Below are 20684 nucleotides of genomic sequence, written 5' to 3'. Positions count from 1 at the left end.
GTTGGAGAACACTTCAATCTCTCTGGTCACGCAATCACAGACATGAAGGTCGCTATCTTACAACAAAAAAACTTCAAATCCAGACTCCAGCGAGAAACTGCTGAATTGGAATTCATTTGCAAATTGGATACTATTAATTTAGGCTTAAATAGAGACGGAGTGGGCTAAGTCATTATGCAAGATAGCCTATTTCCCCTTGTTTTTTTCTACCCCCCCCCCCCCCCCCCCCCCCCCCCGACGTTCTGGTTAAACTTGGATTTATGCTGGAAATGGCCCACCTTGATTATCATGCACATTGTAAGGAGAGTGGTCAGTTTGGATGAGCTATTGCCAGCAGGAGAGTGAGTTTGTGTGTGGGGGTGGGGGTGGGGTGAGAAACCTGGATTTGTGCTGGAAATGGCCCACCTTGATTATCATGCACATTGTAGGGAGAGTGGTCACGTTGGATAAGCTATTACCAGCAGGAGAGTGAGTTTTTGTGTGTGTTTTTTTTTTTAAAAAAAGGGGGTGGGGGGTGAGAAAACCTGTATTTGTGCTGGAAATGGCCCACCTTGATTTTCATACACATTGTGAGGAGAGTGGTCACTTTGGATAAGCTATTACCAGCAGGAGAGTGAGTTTGTATGTGTGGTTTTTGGAGGGGGCTGAGAAAACCTGGATTTGTGCTGGAAATGACCCACCTTGATTATCATACACATTTTAAAGAGAGTGGTCACTTTGGATGGGCTATTACCACCAGGAGAGTGAGTTTGTGTGTGTGTGGGGGGGGGGGGGGGGGGGGGGGCGGAGGGTGAGAAAACCTGGATTTGTGCTGGAAATGGCCCAACTTGATGATCACTTTAGATAAGCTATTACCAGCAGGAGAGTGGAGTGGGAGGAGGTATTGTTTCATGGTCTCTGTGTATATAATGTCTTCTGCAGTTTCCACAGTATGCATCCGATGAAGTGAGCTGTAGCTCACGAAAGCTCATGCTCAAATAAATTGGTTAGTCTCTAAGGTGCCACAAGTACTCCTTTTCTTTTTGCTGGTAAGGTTGTGTCTGAAACGTCAATCTTAAGGAAACTCTGATTTCCATAGAGTTTCTGTGCAAGGAAGAAGGAAGGATTTTTATAACCCATGCACAAGCTTACTTTAAAAATAATTTGAAAAACTATTGTAAAAATACTGTAGTATTATACTGCTAATGGATCAAAAGATAATGGCTGATATTTCTGGCCCAGGTGCAGATGCTTTTCTCAATCCAGGAGCACCACCAAAAGGAAAATCATTCCCTTAGAGACCCCAATCCTGTGCGATCATAGACATGGGTGGACCCCTGTGCTTGCAGAATCCGGTAATTACTCATGAGCATAATGTTAAGCACATTCTTAAATGTTTGCAGGATCAGGGTCTAAGATAACATCAAGTCACAGCTCTTTGTCACAGGTAGGGTAAGAGAAGTCCTACTGCTAAGGCTTGGTCTACACTTAATGTATTACTGTCATAGCTACAGGTCATTTAGGGGTCTGATTCTTTTACCAACATAGATCTGCTAGTAAAAGCCCCAGGGTAGATGCAGTATACCAGTGTAAGGCCTTATCTACACTACAAAGGATTTGCCAGTACAGTTATACATTACAGCTATATTGGCAAACCTTCCCTGAGTGAATGTGGCTTTTACATGACCCCACAGTATGCCAAAATTTTTATGGCTGACTTAGAACAACGCTTCCTCAGCTCTCGTCCCCTAATGCCCCTACTCTACTTGCACTACACTGATGACATCTTCATCATCTGGACCCATGGCAAAGAAGCCCTTGAGGAATTCCACCATGATTTCAACCATTTCCATCCCCCCATCAACCTCAGCCTGGACCAGTCCACACAAGAGATCCACTTCCTGGACACTATGGTGCTAAGAAGCGATGGTCACATAAACACCACCCTGTACCGGAAACCTATTGACCGCTATTCCTACCTACATGCCTCCAGCTTTCACCCAGTTCACACAACACGATCCATTGTCTACAGCCAAGCTCTACCATACAACCGCATTTGCTCCAACCCCTCAGACTGAGACAAACACCTACAAGATCTCTATCAAGCATTCTTACAACTACAATACCCACCTGCTGAAGTGAAGAAACAGATTGACAGAGCCAGAAGAGTACCCAGAAGTCACCTAGTACAGGACAGGCCCAACAAAGAAAATAACAGAACGCCACTAGCCCTCAACTTCAGCCCCCAACTAAAACCTCTCCAACGCATCATCAGGGATCTACAACCTATCCTGAAGGACAACCCATCACTCTCACAGATCTTGGGAGACAGGCCAGTTCTTGCTTAGAGACAGACCCCCAACCTGAAGCAAATACTCACCAGCAACCACACACCACACAACAGAACCACTAATCCAGGAACCTATCCTTGCAACAAAGCCCGTTGCCAACTGTGTCCACATATCTATTCAGAGGACACCATCATAGGGCCTAATCACATCAGCCACACTATCAGAGGCTCATTCACCTGCACATCCACCAATGTGATATATGCCGTCATGTGCCAGCAATGCCCCTCTGCCATGTACATTGGTCAAACTGGACAGTCTCTACGTAAAAGAATAAATGGACACAAATCAGACGTCAAGAATTATAACATTCAAAAACCAGTCGGAGAACACTTCAGTCTCTCTGGTCACTCGATTAGAGACCTAAAAGTGACAATTCTTCAACAAAAAAACTTCAAAAACAGACTCCAACGAGAGACTGCTGAATTGGAATTAATTTGTAAACTGGATACAATTAACTTAGGCTTGAATAGAGACTGGGAGTGGATGGGTCATTACACAAAGTAAAACTATTTCCCCATGTTTATTCCCCCCCGCCCACTGTTACTCAGACGTTCTTGTCAACTGCTGGAAATGGCCCACCTTGATTATCACTGCAAAAGGTCCCCCCTCCCCCTTCTCTCCTGCTGGTATTAGCTCATCTTAAGTGATCACTCTCCTTACAGTGTGTACGGTAACACCCATTGTTTCATGTTCTCGATCTATATAAATCTCCCCACTGTATTTTCCACTGAATGCATCTGATGAAGTGAGCTGTAGCTCACGAAAGCTTATGCTCAAATAAATTTGTTAGTCTCTAAGGTGCCACAAGTACTCCTTTTCTTTTTGCGAATACAAACTAACACGGCTGCTACTCTGAAATTTACCAGTATAGTTTATACCAGTTCCCCAAATGAAATAAATTATACCAGCAAAGTGGCTTTTTTGCCAGAATAACTACAACTATGTTAGGGCCTTTGCTAGCATATTGGTTGGGGTGTGATTTTTTTATTCAAACTCCTAACTGACGTAGTTATGCCAGCAAAATGAAGTGTAAACCAGGCCTAAGATCATTTTAGTACTTTTGAAAATGGTGAAAGCTTCTCTGTTAAGAACTAATGATTAGAGATACATATGACTTTTACACAAATACAGCCCTAAAAACAAATGAGACTTAGAAGGTTTGCCAATTTACCTGACTGCTCTCTGAGTGAAAAATCCATATTATCTTTCCAGACTCCTAAAATAAAATCCTTCTTTCTCCTTCTGCCTACCTATTCCTCCTGCCATGCCTCTCCTTGCCTGTCTATTCATTCTTTAGAATTTTTAATGAATCTGTAAATTCAGGGGTTGTACTGTATGACTGGAGAATTGCTAACATAGTTCCTATTTTTAAGAAAGGAAAAAAAAGTGATCTGGGTAACTACAGGCCTGTTAGGTTGACATCTGTAGTATGCAAGGTCTTGGAAAAAATTTTGAAGGAGAAAGTAGTTAAGGACATTGAAGTCAATGGTAAATGGGACAAAATACAACATGGTTTTACAAAAGGTAGGTCGTGCCAGACCAACCTGATCTCCTCCTTTGAGAAAGTAACAGATTTTTTAGACAAAGGAAATGCAGTGGATCTAATTTACCTAGATTTCAGTAAGGCGTTTGATACCGTGCCACATGGGGAATTATTAGTTAAATTGGAAAAGATGGGGATCAATATGAAAATTGAAAGGTGGATAAGGAATTGGTTAACAGGGAGACTACAGCGGGTCCTACTAAAAGGTGAACTGTCAGGCTGGAGGGAGGTTACCAGTGGAGTTCCTCAGGGATCAGTTTTGGGACCAATCTTATTTAATCTTTTTATTACTGACCTTGGCACAAAAAGTGGGAGTGTGCTAATAAAGTTTGCAGATGATACAAAGCTGGGAGGTATTGCCAATTTAGAGAAGGACCGGGAAACCATCCAGGAAGATTTGGATGACCTTGTAAACTGGAGTAATAGTAATAGGATGAAATTTAATAGTGAGAAGTGTAAGGTTATGCATTTAGGGATTAATAACAAGAATTTTAGTTATAAGCTGGGGACGCATCACTTGGAAGTAACAGAGGAGGAGAAGGACCTCCTCGGTGTATTGGTTAATCACAGGATGACTATGAGCCACCAGTGTGATATGGCTGTGAAAAAAGCTAATGCGGTCTTGGGATGCATCAGGCGAGGTTTTTCCAGTAGACATAAGGAGGTGTTAGTACCGTTATACAAGGCACTGGTAAGACCTCACCTGGAATACTGTGTGCAGTTCTGGTCTCTCATGTTTAAGAAGGATGAATTCAAACTGGAACAGGTACAGAGAAGGGCTACTAGGATGATCCGAGGAATGGAAAACCTGTCTTATGAAAGGAGACTCAAGGAGCTTGGCTTGTTTAGCCTAACTAAAAGAAGGTTGAGGGGAGATGTGATTGCTCTCTATAAATATATCAGAGGGATAAATACCAGAGAGGGAGAGGAATTATTTAACCTCAGTACCAATGTGGACACAAGAACAAATGGATATAAACTGGTCATTGGGAAGTTTAGACTTGAAATTAGACAAAGGTTTCTAACCATCAGAGGAGTGAAGTTTATAGCCTTCCAAGGGAAGCACTGGGGGCAAAAGACCTATCTGGCTTTAAGATTAAACTTGATAAGTTTATGGAGGAGATGGTATGATGGGATAACATGATTTTGGTAATTAATTGATCTTTAAATATTCATGGTAAATAGGCCCAGTGGCCTGTGATGGGATGTTAGATGGGGTGGGATCTGAGTTACTACAGAAAATTCTTTCCTGGGTATCTAGCTGGTGAATCTTGCCCATATGCTCAGGGTTTAGCTGATCGCCATATTTGGGGTCAGGAAGGAATTTTCCTCCAGGGCAGATTGGAAGAGGCCCTGAAGGTTTTTCGCCTTTCTCTGTAGCATGGGGCACGGGTCACTTGCTGGAGGATTCTCTGCTCCTTGAAGTCTTTAAACCACGATTTGAGGACTTCAATAGCTCAGACACAGGTGAGAGGTTTATCGCAGGAGTGGGTGGGTGAGATTCTGCGGCCTGCGTTATGCAGGAGGTCGGACTAGATGGTCATAATGGTCCCTTCTGACCTTAGTATCTATGAACTGGGAGACTTTACTCAGGTCCCTAAATTAAACTGATCTTAAACACTGCTCTAAAGGCCATTTCTCCCCTGCAGGGCAGCGTAAGATGCATTTCCCCAGTGCTAGTGGTTATAACAGCTCACCCAACAAGCACCCCAGCCTGGATGGGGCAGAGGTCAAATAAACATTCTGATTGGCACAGCTGGCACCCTCTCGTGAACTAGACAGAGAACCTGATCCCATGCCCATTGGAGTCAGTAGGAGTTATTGACTTCGATGGATGCTGGATCGGACTGAGAAAATCGCTATGCCCATTACGTTATGGGGGAAGCGGCGCACAGAGATATTAAGCCATCATTTAGGGTTGGGGCTGAAGTGAGGCAGCTGGGGTGGGGAAGGAGAAAAAGTGATCATTTCAAACTGTCTTCCCCGCCCCATCAAATACCGGGTATCAGTTTGGGGCTCTTTCAGACCTTTGATCTCACTCTCTACCGCAAAAGCCAAACAGGGGCCGGTTCCATATTCTGTACTTAACTTTTATAAAAGAAAATGAGTTGAAGCTGGCTTCTGGGCAACAAAGTGCTGCAGAAGGGGCAACGGAGCTTCTGGGGATATTGCATTTGGGGAAAAGGGGCCCAAGTAACCCAGGGAATTCGAAAATAAAGAAAGGGTTTGAAAAAAAAAGCTATATAGTCAAACAGTAGAGAGAAAGTATGTGTAACCCTTCCTTATTACTTTCTCTTATCTTTTCATAGGGACTGTTTTTCATGCGGGAAGGACATGCTAGTAGAAGCCCATAAACTGTTTTTTCAAGGTTTTGTTAAAAAATGAAATGCAAAATAGCAATAAACCACTCTAGCATGTGCATCCTAATAGGCGACCGATATGTATTTCAGGTGGCTAAAGGCATGAGATATACCAGCAGTTCTCAAACTTTAGCAACTTGAGGACCCCCATTTTGATTTAAATTTTTTCGCGGACCCCCAAACCCCCTGCTCAGCCCCAGGCCCTGCCCCAACTACACCCCTTCCCCAAGGCCCCACCCCACCTCTTCCTGTCCCCACTCCACCCCTGCCCCTCCTCTTCCCCCCGTCCCCCAAGCATGCCCCATCCCCTCTTCTCCCCCTCCCTCCCAATGCCTCCTGCACATTGCTGAACAGCTGTTCCCCGGTGAGCAGGAGGCGCTAGGAGGGAGGGGGAGGAGTTGATCAGCGGGGCCTACGAACCCTCTGGAGGGACCCCAGTTTGAGAAACCCTGAGATATACCCGTGTTGCAATATACCAATAGTCCAGCAGTGCAAACTCTGTCATGGGTTACTGCTGTAATGATGCACACACTAGATGAAATCCCATGCTGCGGCTCTAAAAGGAGCAGCACAGAATTCCTAACTCTTGTTGTGCGTGGTGGGCGGGGAGGGAAGACTGAGGGAAGACTGTCTTCCACAACCTGGGCTGCTCCAGGGCCTCTGGTGTAACTTCATCTAGTCTGCACAGGGAATTTGACCAGCATAGCTATGGCAGAATAACTATTGTACAATAGTGAATTTATTATTTGTTTTACAATAGTGTGTATGAGCCCTACTCATGGACCATGACCCAGTTGTGCTAGGTGCTGTACAAACAGAACAAAAAGATGGTTCCCTCCTCAAAGAGCTTATTGGGTATAATTCCTCTGTGTGGACACTCTGTTCCCGAATAAAATTATCCAGAATAATTACTCCACTTCCAAAGCCCACCCCCATCACCATTTCCCCTACACTAAGGCTTGCAAAAAGGTCTTCAAAAGGCAGTTGAAGGGCTGTCTTCCACAGTGCTTGTAGTGGGAGAATCCTCCCCCAGCTAGAAATGGGGCTTTTTGGTGCACCTTTACACCATCCCAGCCCTTTTATGTGGTGTAAAGGGATCAGAGTGCAGGTGAGGATGTCACTCCCTATCATAGCTTATTGTTCCTATTGTATGCATCTGCTCATAGTTTACTGCTACACATCCTGCCATGGCTTATTTTAAGAAATTAAGACAAAACTCAGGCTTCAGTGGGTCAGGATTTCCCTTTGGGATTTATATGCAATAAAAGGGTATTGGTTGGTCTAAGATTGTGAAACAAAAGAACAAAGAATAAATAATGGCTCGCTTTAGCATCCCTAAAATGGCATATTGGACCAGATTTTCTATATTTTCTTTCCTAATTATCTCCAGCATTCCACCCAGCATTATTAAAGAATCCACTGCATTAGTATTCATGGATGATAAATATAGATAGAAAATGAATCTGAAGTGTTTAGATTAAACCATTTTGAGATATGCTTCTCAAAAAGTAAAAACCCACACATTTTCAAAGTTTCGTAACTCAGAAACGGCATGTCTAATTAACCTGAAACTCTCCTTCCCCTCCCCCAGATTCTGTCCTCACCTTTATGGAGGGTACATCCATCAATGGCTATTAGCCAAGATGTTCAGGGAGGCAACCCCATGCTCTGGGTGTCCCTAAGCCTCTGACTGCCAGAAGCTGGGAATGGATGACAGGGGATGGATCACTTAGTAATTGCCCTCTTCTGTTCATTCTGAAGGATATGGCAGTGGCCACTGTCAGTAGACAGGATACTGTGCTAGATGGACCATTGATTTGACCCAGTATGGCCATTCTTACATTCTTATATCAGAAGGAGCTCTAGAAATTTGAGACAGAAAGGTGCTTTCTTCAGGAAGTTAAAAGGCTTGTGTGTCAAAATGCAGCTTATAACATCAATGGACTCATTACTTTGACTCCCTTCTCTGATACTTTGGCTTTAATTCCAGCTGTTGGGCCTTTCCAGTTAGGCAAAGCCTGCTCCAAAACCCAGTGAGAAGGACTCCCATTGACTTCAATGTCTCTGGAAGGTTCCACCCCTTTTCCTGCTTTCTTGCAGTTCAGGAGGGTTACTGTATATACCTTAGCTAGTATAACTCTCTCCCTCCCATCCTCCAAGGCACTGACTCATTTCCTCCCTTTAAACCTTCCTGTTACAGACTCTCACTATAAAGTATTTCACAATGTTCTGGGCTGCATGTTCCATGCCTTACCCAAACTCCTACAGGACTATAAATTACATTGCTTTTGTGCCATGGAAATCCTGTCTTTGTTTTTTTAAAATACTTTCAGATTTGCAGGTGCATTTCAAACATGGACTGTGCTCCTATGCAAATGGCTAATGTGCTTTTGTGACTGCTGCTTATTAGGCTAATCACTGATGCCCTGTGCTCCCCCATCAATTTGCTATATCCTCCTGTTCTCTTATTACATTTGTACATCCTGATACTAAAATTCATTGCAGTGCAGTGACCACACAGAATCCTGTTCACGTCAAAGGCTTCTACATGAGGTCAGCACATATCCACACACAATGAATTGCAGGATCAGAACCTTTGACTGTAAGTTCTTTGGGGAAGGGGCTATCTTTTCATTACATGCATATATGGTACCTAGCACAATGGGGCCCTGATCTCTGATGGGCGTTATTCTATTCTAATATTACAACAACTTTGTGTTTTTGAATACAGGAGTATGTTTTGTTCTGACTCCAGGGATATTGGTTCATCAGTTTTCTTGGTGCGTAAAAGGTCTCAGTAAAGATTATTTTTGACATGTACACAAATGGCTGTTAAAGCTTACAAACACTGAAGAGCCGGTGGCTAGTATGATGCTAAAGAAGAGTGATAAAACCTCCATTGTTAGAGGTCATAGCATCTCCCAAATCAAAAGTTACAAAGTGATCAACGACTAAATAGAAAGTAACTGAAAGTTCAATTTCAAAACCTGCTGGGATATTAGAGCTATGTTATCCCATTTCCTCTTAGCCTAGTGAGCAGAGCACTGGGCTGGAACTCAGGAGACCTGGTTTCTATTCCCTGCTCTGCCACTGACCTGCTGGGCGACATTGAGAAATCACTTAATTGATCCGTGCCTCAGTTTCCCCCATTTGTAAAATGGAGCTAATGAAACTAACCTTTTAAAAGCACTCTGAGATCTACTGGTGAAAAGAGCTATGTATTATTCTTTAGAAATACACCATTCTTTAAAGCCTCTCCTGAATTGCCAGAGATCAGTGCCAGAACTGAGTGTACTTTGAAACTGTTCTTGGCTTTCATAGTTGCTGCAGGTTGTAGTTCCATCACTTTAAGTATCGTTTGCACAACCACTCCTAAGAGCTACTGGGCCAGAATCTGATTTCAGTTACACTGGTGTAAATTCAAAGTAACTCCATTGACTTCAGTGGAGTCAGTCTGGATTTACACTGGTGCAACTGAGGTCAGACCTTGGCCCAGAGTTTGGGCCTTGAATACACAGAAACATTTTTAGTGGCTAGAAGGATAAGAAAAGAAATGGAATTAGAAGAAGGCTCACTCTGGACAGTCTCCTGTATGTCTGATCACTGTCCTGCATCTCTTGCTTCTCTTCTGTATGGTTCATTACATTTTGGATACATTACCTAGGTGATCTGTTCTGATGGTTTTACATAGTAAGTCAGAGTGAAATGCAGAGGGCCAGCTCCAGGCCTCTGCACAATTTAAGTCCCACTTCAAACCTCAAAATAGGGCATAAGTATGACTTACATCCCTGCTGCACGGACCCCTTTGCACAGGAGCGAGTTGCATCCGAAATGATCTTTACTCCATGAAAAGTGAAATCAGTGTTTCATGTGTTGAAGCTCTGGACTTGCATTTAACTATCCATTACCACAGTATCCGTGTGCCTCTCAGTCTTTAATGCATGTATCCTCACAACACCGTGAGGTAGGGCAGTGCTATTATCCCTATTATACAGACGGGACCCTGAGCTCCAAGGGACTACCTGACTAGCCCAAGGTCTCCCAGGAAGTCTATGGCAGAGCAGGGAGTTAGATGCAAGTCTCGTACTTCACAGGGTAGCATCCTACCCACTGGGCCCTTCTTCCCCTCAACAGGTTAGAAACACTAAGAATGTTCTATTGCGTTGTCCCGGCTCGAGGATCACTTTGAACACAACACAGGTATGAGAATGTCTAGATTAGAACATATAGCAGAATGGCTAATGCTCTTTTTGCTCCAAACGTGGAGGTGGATTTTTCTTGAGGACAGTTACTAGTTGAGGCTAGTGAAAAGAAGAAGAAAGCTCCAGATGTAACCTTTTGCCTTGTTAAAAACTAGATACCTGACTCCCACTGAGGTCCAATGGGTGCCTTCCTCAGGCTCTGTTGAAAATTCCAGCCTAGAAACTCAACTTAAAAAAAATACCCAACTAGTCACTCCACCATCCCCGCCCTCTAAAAGCCCCTAACCCCAAAGGATATCCCCTTCCCATCTTGCCACTCCCCGCTAGTCCCTATGGGCTTCTCATCTCTAAGCAGATGGCTGATTTACTTTCCTTTTCTATATCCTCAGCCCACCCAGCTCTTTCAAAACCCACCGTGTGCATGTCTCTTATCCCACAGGACTGGAAATGTTCTGCACTTCTTAGATGCCCCAGCCAGGGTTATGGACTAAGGCAGAGGGGATACTTGTTTTAACTATTGATGGTACTGAAGCTAGTGGTCTTAAAAAGATGGTCTTAAAAAGATTGTCAGTGAAAGCAAATCTAGGACAGAATAGCGAATCATAGATTTTAAGGTCAGAAGGGACCATTATGATCATCTACTCTGACCTCCTGCACAATGCAGGCGACAAAACCTCACCCACCAACTCCTGTAACAAACCCCTAACTTATGTCTGAGCTACTGAAGTCCTCAAATCGTGGTTTAAAGACTTCAGGGTGCAGAGAATCCTCCAGCAAGTGACCCGTGCCACACACTGCAGGGGAAGGCGAAAACCCCCATGGCCTCTGCCAATCTGCCCTGGAGGAAAATTCCTTCCTGACCCCAAATATGGCAGTCAGCTAAACCCTGAGCGTATGGGCAAGACTCACCAGCCAGACACCCAGGAAAGAATTCTCTGTAGTAACTCAGATCCTACCCCATCTAACATCCCATCACAGGCCATTGGGTATATCTTCCGCTAATAGTTGAAGATCAATTAATTGCCAAAATTAGGCTATCCCATCATATCATCTCCTCCATAAACTTATCAAGCTTAGTCTTGAAGCCAGATATGTCTTTTGCCCTCACTGCTTCCCTTGGAAGGCTGTTCCAGAACTTCACTCCTCTGCTGGTTAGAAACCTTTGTCTAATTTCAAGTCTAAAGTTCCTGATGGCCAGTTTATATCCATTTGTTCTTGTGTCCACATTGGTACTGAGCTTAAATAATTCTTCTCCCTCCATGGTATTTATCCCCCTGATATATTTATAGAGAGCAATCATATCTCCTCTCAGGCTTCTTTTGGTTAAGCTAAACAAGCCAAGCTCTTTGAGTCTCCTTTCATAAGACAGGTTTTCCATTCCTTGGATCATCTTAGTAGCCCTTCTCTGTACCTGTTCCAGTTTGAATTCATCCTTCTTAAACATGGGAGACCAGAACTGCACACAGTATTCCAGGTGAGGTCTCACCAGTGCCTTATATAATGGTACTAACACCTCCTTATCTCTACTGGAAATACCTCGCCTGATGCATCCCAAGACCGCATTAGCTTTTCTCACGGCGATATCACATTGGCGGCTCATAGTCATCCTGTGTTCAACCAATACTCCGAGGAGGTCCTTCTCCTCCTCTGTTACTTCCAAGTGATGCGTCCCCAGTTTATAACAGAAATTCTTGTTATCAATCCCTAAATGCATGACCTTGCACTTTTCACTATTAAATTTCATCCTTATTACTATTACTCCAGTTTACAAGGTCATCCAGATCTTCCTGTATGATATCCCCGTCCTTCTCTGTATTGGCAATACCTCCCAGCTTTGTGTCATCCTCAAACTTTATTAGCACATTCCTGCTTTTTGGGCTAAGGTCAGTAATAAAAAAGATTAAATAAGATTGGTCCCAAAAACCGATCCTTGAGGAACTCCACTAGTAACCTCCTTCCAGCCTGACAGTTCATCTTTCAGTGTGACCCGCTGTAGTCTCCCTGTTAACCAATTCCTTATCCGCCTTTCAGTTTTCATATTGATCCCCATCTTTTCCAATTTTGCTAATAATTCTCCATGTGGAACCGTATTAAATGCCTTACTGAAATCCAGATAAATTAGATCCACTGCATTCCTTTTGTCTAAAAAATCGGTTACCTTCTCAAAGAATGAGATCAGGTTGGTTTGACATGATCTACCTTTTGTAAAGCCATGTTGTATTTTGTCCCAATTACCATTGACCTCAATGTCCTTAACTACTTTCTCCTTCAGAATTTTTTTCCAAGACCTTGCATACTACAGATATCAAACTAACAGGCCTGTAGTTACCCGGGTCGCTTTTTTTACCTTTCTTAAAAATAGGAACTATGTTAGTAATTCTCCAGTCATACGGTACAACACCTGAGTTTACAGATTCATTAAAAATTCTTGCTAATGGGCTTGCAATTTCATGTGCCAGTTCCTTTAATATTCTTGGATGAAGATTACCCAGGCCCTCCGATTTAGTCCCATTAAGCTGTTCGAGTTTGGCTTCTACCTTATATGTGGTAATATCTACCTCCATATCCTCATTCCCATTTGTCGAACTACCATTATCCCTAAGCTCCTCATTAGCCTCATTAAAGACTGAGGCAAAGTATTTGTTTAGATATTGGGCCATGCCTAGACTATCCTTAACCTCCACTCCATCCTCAGTGTTAAGAAGTCCCACTTCTTTCTTTGTTTTCTTCTTATTTATATGGCTATAGAACCTTTTACTATTGCTTTTAATTGCCTTTGCAAGGTCCAACTCTACATGGCTTTTGGCTTTTCTCACTTTATCTCTACATGTTCTGACCTCAGTAAGGTAGCTTTCCTTGCTGATCCCTCCCATCTTCCACTCCTTGTAGGCTTTCTGCTTTTTCTTAATCACCTCTCTGAGATGCTTGCTCATCCAGCTTGGTCTACAACTCCTGCCTATGCATTTTTTCCCCTTTCTTGGGATGCAGGCTTCTGATAGCTTCTGCAACTTTGACTTGAAGTAATTCCAGGCCTCCTCTGCCTTTAGATCTACAAGCTTTTCAGTTCAATCCACTTCCCTAACTAATTTCCGTAATTTTTTAAAGTTAGCCGTTTTGAAATAAAAAACCCTAGTCACAGATCTATTTTTGTTTATCCTTCCATTTAGTTTGAACTGAATTAGCTCATGATCGCTCGAACCAAGGTTGTCCTCTACAACCATTTCTTTTATGAGGTCCTCACTGCTCACCAAAACCAAATCTAAAATGGCATTCCCTCTAGTCGGTTCAGCAACTACTTGGTGAAGGAATCCATCAGCTATCGCATCCAGGAAAATCTGAGCCCTATTATTATTACTAGCACTCGTCCTCCAGTCTGTATCTGGGAAGTTAAAGTCTCCCATGATCACACAATTCCCATTAGTATTTACTTCTTTAAAAGAGGTCTCTATCCATATCCAGACTGGATCCCGGCGGTCTCTAGCACACCCCAAGCACTATCCCAGGGGAGGCTCTAATAGCTTTCTTCCCCACTGTGATTTTTGCCCAGACGGACTCTGTCTTATCCATTCCATCGCTTCTTATTTCTTTACAGTCTACCTCATCATTGATGTACAATGCTACTCCACCACCTTTGCCTTTATTTCTGTCTTTCCTAAACAGCACAGACCCTTCAATACCCGTACTCCAGTCATGACGACTATGCCACCCTGTTTCCGTTACCCCGATAATATCTGGTTTCACTTCCTGCACCGGTAGATCTAGTTCCTCCATTTTGTTACCTAGGCTCCTCGCATTAGTGTACAAACATCTTAATTTTTGCTGTTTGGCTTCGCTCACATTCTTTACCCAATTGGGCACAGACATTCTACCGCCAATATTACCTATTAGATTGGTATGTACACTACCTTTCCTCCTTATGTCCATTCTCCTACCCATGGCTGTATCCTTTCTTACTTCATTTTCTTCCCTCTGAAAGAGAAAATCTGGCTTGGAGATTACCTGGACATCTCCCAACCACCTCCCCCGAATTCCTAGTTTAAAGCTCTCTTGATGAATTATGCCATCCTCCATCCTAGAAGTCTATTTCCCACCTTACTCAGGTGAAGTCCATCCTGAGAGAACAGTCCTCTGCCCATGAGTGCTTCCCAGTGGCCATACATCCCAAAGCCCTCCTTGTAGCACCACTGCCTGAGCCATCTGTTGAGCATCATAATCTTGTCACACCTTTGTTGCCCTTCTCTAGGAACAGGCAGAATCCCACTGAAGATCACCTGAGCCTCGATTTCCTTAAGTGTCTTCCCCAGCCTGGCATAGTCTCCCTTGATACGTTCTAGCGAGAATCTAGCCATATAATTTGTTCCCACATGAAGGACAATCAGTGGATTCTTTCCTGCTCCCGTTAGGATCCTCTTCAGCCTCAGGTCCATATCCCATATCTTAGTACCCGGCAGGCAGCACACCCTTCAGTTCTCTGGATCAGCTCTTGTTACAGACCTGTCTATTCTTCTCAGTAGTGAGTCCCCAATCACGTAGACCTGCCTTTTCCTGGCGATGGTGCGATTCTCCAGTTACATCTGGCCTCAAGTCCTCTCGATTCCTATTGTCCCTTGCAATCCTCTGCAACCCATTCTGTATCCTCCTGGGGCTCATATTTGGTGTTATCTCCATTGACGCTTGCCCTCTTCATATTGGACTATCTGCTCTTCTCTTCTTCCTTGCCCTCTCACCTTCAGTGACCACCTGCTGTGCCCCTTCTTCATTTTCCATCTCTGCAAACCTGTTCCTGAGCCCTATTTCTCCTTCACTGCCCCATCTTTTCCTCTGGCTGGTTCTCTTAGTCACATGCTTCCACTGTCCACTTTCCTCACCCAGCAGTATTCCCTCAGAGTTCTTTTGTCCTGCTTCCATCTGCAAGTCTGAGCTTTTCCCTTCGGCCTCCTCATGTCTTTGCTTCATCATCCGCTCGAACCCCCTTCTAAACTCAACCAGAGTCTCCACCTGCATCTCCAATCCTTGGATCTTCTCTTCCATCAGCTCTATCAGGCAGCACTTCATGCAGACGAAATTATTTTCAGGTACCCCCTCCAGGATCATGTACATGCTGCAGCTTCCACATCCAGTCCATCTTCATTGTGTCTTCCACTGCTTGGGTCACTACCACTGCTGCCTCTGGTCTGTCATCGCCTTCCCACCTCAGTCCTGTTAGTCTGGGAAACACAAACCAAACCAAAACACCACCACCCACAGCAACACAAACCCCCAGCGAGCACCAGAATACTGCCAGACCACCACACACTCCCTTCACTCGTCTGTCTGTTCCTCTGCCTGGCTCTTGGTCTTCCCCCCAAACTCCCCTGTTTACAGCTGTGTTTGCTGGCTCCTGCGCCGTTGCAGCTGTCTGCACCCTTGCACCCATTGCATCCTTGCCTTCTCTTACATTCTCAAGGGATGATCTGCCACTTCTTCAAACTGAAACATTCGGTGTGCGCAGTATGAACAGAAAACTTCTGGTTAATGACTTCTGAGACCAGAGCACCATCCTGTGACGTAACATGGGGGTATTTCATGCTTTTGCAATTCTGAAATCAGTTGTGTTCACAGTTCTTGAGGGCTGATTCTCTCCTGTACCAAGATCCGCTTGGTACAAGGAAGTAGGTATCAGTAGAGAGCTGGTTACAGCTCCTTGTCTCCATGGAGTGATTTGCACTGGGTCTAGTCTGAGTCAGAGCAGCCATGGGGCTGTTCCGACTTACACCAGCTAGGCATGGTTTATAAAGGGCCATATGTCAGGAGAGGTTTGGTGCGCTCTGCCCCATTTTCCAGCCCTTCCTCTCTGACATGCTGGCCATGCAGAGGTGAGGAGGGGTGGTGTACAAAGGAGCTAGCTACATTGCTTTACACCAAGTGAGAGCTTACCACATGGGGTGAGGGTGGGGAGTTCTCTGTTGGCCAGTTCCAAACAGATTCCAGCTCTTTTGCACTGCCTGAGTGGTGCGAAGGAGCTGAATCAAAGAGGAGACTGGCCTAAGGTTCCCGGAGATGATGGGGACGAGGCAGTCCATAGGGAAATGATTGCCCACAACAGCATTCATTTAACTTATTTTATACCTAGGATCACTTTTGAAGCTGTCCTTTTACCCTCTGTGAAATACTGTTCTGCTATTGTCCAGCAGCCAGGGATTTCTCCAGACTCATGAGATGAAGGGAAAGTAAAATACCCAAGGAGAAGTTTCATGTTTTATTCCGTTTACTAGAGGTGAAGCACTGGGGCAACAGCGACTTCATACGGGAATTGCAGCCACTTACCCTGGGAGTGACTGTGGGCTGCGACTTTCACAGGAGTGTAAGGGAGTGTAAAGGGATTTGGGCATCTAACTCTCTTGACTCCTTTGAAAGTCCTACCCTTGGTCCATGGTATTTAGGGTCTCCAGCTTCCATCATGAGGAAAGAGGCCGGGCTTGATATAAAAGTGCTGGCATTATTTTTAATGATCACTCATGTTATTATGGTCATGCCTAGGGATCAATGCAGAACAGGGCCCCGTTGTGCCAGGCACTGTTCAGATGCACAGTGTATGCTAGTTCCTGCCCCGAAGAGCTACAGTCGAGACAGGCAAGACAGACCCAGGGTTGGATAAAGAGCTCTAACTCCTAGCGTGATCAATGTGATCGCTGCAGATGACTTGCTAGTATCACCATTTTTCTTTTAGGGGGTCAGGGTTACTTAGCCAGGGACTGGGGACGCTAGCTGGAGGGCAGGAAGGGCAGTGTGTGAAGGGAGGTGCAGTGAAGAGACTGTGAGACAAGGGCGGAGGGGTTGAGTCAACAGCCAATAAGTGCCAAGTGTGAACACTCTGACTGCAGCATTGGTGTTCTGCACTCCTTGCTTCTCCAGTCAGAGACAGGGTCTTTCCCCTGAGCCATATGGCTAGGGGAGAGGGGGCTGCTGCATGGGTCCCCGTACCCCCACAGGTGGCCTCTCCCATTAGCCTGGGGGAAAGGACTTTGATTATGGACTGATCAGGATACACCTTGTAATGGTTCTGCTTTCCCTGGTCCCTCAAGCTCCCTTCCGGTCTGATCCTAATGGGCACTTAGGCTGGATTGATCTGCCATCCAGAAAGGAAAGGCTAGTGCCAAAAATCCTCAGCCAGGACAGAGAAGAAATGAGGATGTACTATCTGGGACAGATCCTCTGCTGGCATCCATTGTTAAGAAAACCTACACCAGTGGGGGTGGGGGATCTTCCCCTTCAGTTCCAAATTCTACAGTCTCTGGGCCTGCTGCTGCTCCCCTTGCAATCGGTGGCAAAACCCGCACTGATCAGGGTCGATTTCATTTTCTCTGCAGAATGGTCAGGTGGCATGTGATTCAGAACGCAGCTGATTGCTTCCTTCCAGGTGCACTGTTGTCTCAATATCCCTCTTCCATTAAATCCCCAAAACAGCTTCCTTTAAAATATCCCATTGCTTTTGCCGTTCACGTGCTAGCATTTGAGCTCTGTAAAGTGTGGCTTGCCTGGTTTTTAGGCCTAACTACCTTTGTGAAAAAGGGGGTTTGTGTGGGTCTAGCCTCCAGTTAAGGCAAGTAATCAAGGGCCTGATTTTCAGAGCCGACAGAGTCTGGGTTGATCTCTGAAAATCAGATCTTGAGCATTTAGCAGTATTGCTTTGGCCACTAGAGAGCTCTCACATCATTCACGAGTTATAATGCAACAGAAATATTGGTGAAAATGAAAGCAATTAATAAAAAGTTTACATCTAAGGACACTAAAGTTCCCAGTGCATTCCTGAGTTCACAGTAGGATCTAGACATCCTGTGTTCAATGCATTGTGCAAATCAAACATCATGATAGGCTGTGTTTTGCATCTTCAGTGCAGAATTAGTTGCATGAATGGTAGTGTATTTTGGGTGACTGTAAGTAACGATAATACAGTGATTCATTTGATACAGAACGTAATCAGGTAAATATGGTAGCACCAAAACCCAATTTATTTAGCTCTCTGTTGAAATGCTCTGTTAGACTGTATTGTGTGGCTGACTGTTGTGGCGAGTCATTTTTTTTTTCCATTTTGATTTTATAGCACCTATCTTAGGCGCCGGCTCAGTAAAGCACTTAAGCACATGCTTAACTTTAAGGATGTGAGTAGTCCCATTGATGTCAATGGTGCTCTTGGCCACTTCTGCTACCTTGAACATCCAGGAGCAGTGCAGGATCTAGTCGAACTGATAATATCCATTGAAATTAATGGCTGCACTCCCTCAACCAGGGTGCCGATATACTTTTTGCTTTTTCAGTTGCTTCCTACAACCTACCTCCTAGCTCTTTCTTAGTCATACTGAGCCTCACCCATCTTGTCGTTATCCAGCCCTCAATCTCACATCAATAGCTCTCCTTCCTGACACAGCCATGAATAGCAGCTCAGGGGGAAGAGAATCTGAGAAGTGACAATCAGTTACAGCTCCCTGCTTCTCTGCTCCAGACTGGGTTAGAGTAGCCTGGGGGTTGCTCTAACTTGTGCCAGCTGGCAATGGTCTCCCTAAGGGGCTAAATGGAATAGACAGAGCACAGCATGCTGCAGCTTCTTCCCTGACATCCCCACCTCCTCCTGCACAAGGGACTATAGGAAGGGAGACATAGGAGCCAGCTACACCGGGTCTACATCCACTGGGGACTTCCCCATGTTGGGGGAATCCTGAACAGTGGACTTGAAGGTGGCATCTCCTCCCTTTGCACTGTGTCAGCAGAACAGGGCAGAGAATCTGCCCCAAAGTATTAGTGGTGGCCTCTGTGAGAGGCACTGGCTTCCACAATTCTGTCTTCACAGCGCCAGGCAGCTCAGCAAAGTTACCTGACTTTATCAACAAAATCACAGGGACATTCTCCCCCGTGAGAAGCACTCAACTGTAACTGAGGAGGGGCAATGCAGAATAGCTGAGCTGTTCACCACCTGGAGTGATTCTGCTGCACAGCTGCTCAGGGACTATAGGGTGGGGGAAAAGAGCTAGTTCTTCACATTGTGCATAGCCCCACAGAAGACTTTGAAGAAGTTCTGTGCTGCAGTTTGTCTGACTCAGCCAGAGACTTTTCTGGCACTGGCCATCTCCCTTCTTGGTTCACCCGTTGCAGATCATCATGCAACATCATGATGATCAACTACAGGAATCTCTGAAAGCAAAACCGGTAGAGGTGGCTTGGGCGGGGGTGGGGGGTGGGGGTGTCACTCTATTGCTATTGGAGAATACAAATCCATTATAAACTGTCCCAAGCCATCGCCCGAGTGATTGTCATGCAGCCATGAAATGCTTAGCCGATCAACCACAGTGGACAACCTTGTAGCTCAGCTAAAGCTTGTAGGATGTAGAGAGGTGTGCAACCTTCACTCCAGCCCTGTCTCAGGACTCACACACACGATGGATGTACCGAGTCCAATCTAGCTTTGGACGAGGAGACCTCCTGCGCTGGACCAAAGAGCACAGCTCTATCACCTCTCAAATCCACCTCTGCCAGTGCCTCCTGCTGAATGATATACCATGGGTGGGCACTACAGTCCAACTGGGTCATTGAACCACGGTTACATGTGCCGGTTCCAGGGCCTCATCCTTTGTCAAGTCGCAGACAGCACTGACTCGACTAGCATTAGTCCAGGCTAGAGATGGGAGCGTAGCACAATCATCATCATAATACCTAACTCTTCTATCGCGCTTTTCATCACTAGATCTCAGCGTTTATCCTTACAACACCCCACAGGGCCAGAGAGGGACTAGCACGGTCAGTTTGCCCGAGGCGCTGGTTAAATCTCCGTCGTGTGGGGGTTATTTCAGAACTTCCAGTCGAAGCAGGATCACCCAGACTTGGCAAAAGTTACTGCTTGCATTCCTTCCATGCAGCATACCGCCAGCAAACTCCAAAACAAACTAGCTAACAGGCTCACTCTCCCGTCTGCCCAGAGCTCCTTGCTCTCGCCTCTGGGTAGGATACCCCCATCTCCCCCATGCCAAGAGCTATACAAAGGCAATGTTTCACAGCAGTGCTATATTTCATCTTGTGGTATATACTGAGGCTGATTCTCATTTACATGTAGGCACCTGGACACCACTCTGGTAGCATAAAGGGGCTTGAACTGTGCATAAATTACATTTGTGTCCATTCTAAGGCACCGTTACTTTGCCAGAGCTGTGTGAAAGGGCCTTGGTGTAAACAAGAATTAGGCCCTTTATGTTTGGTTTCTTTAATAAAAATACAAGGA

This window comes from Lepidochelys kempii, chromosome 3, assembly GCF_965140265.1.
Source record: "Lepidochelys kempii isolate rLepKem1 chromosome 3, rLepKem1.hap2, whole genome shotgun sequence".
Classification (NCBI taxonomy): Eukaryota; Metazoa; Chordata; order Testudines; family Cheloniidae; genus Lepidochelys; species Lepidochelys kempii.
The sequence above is the reverse complement of the archived record's forward strand: the minus strand, read 5'-3'. Positions refer to the sequence as shown.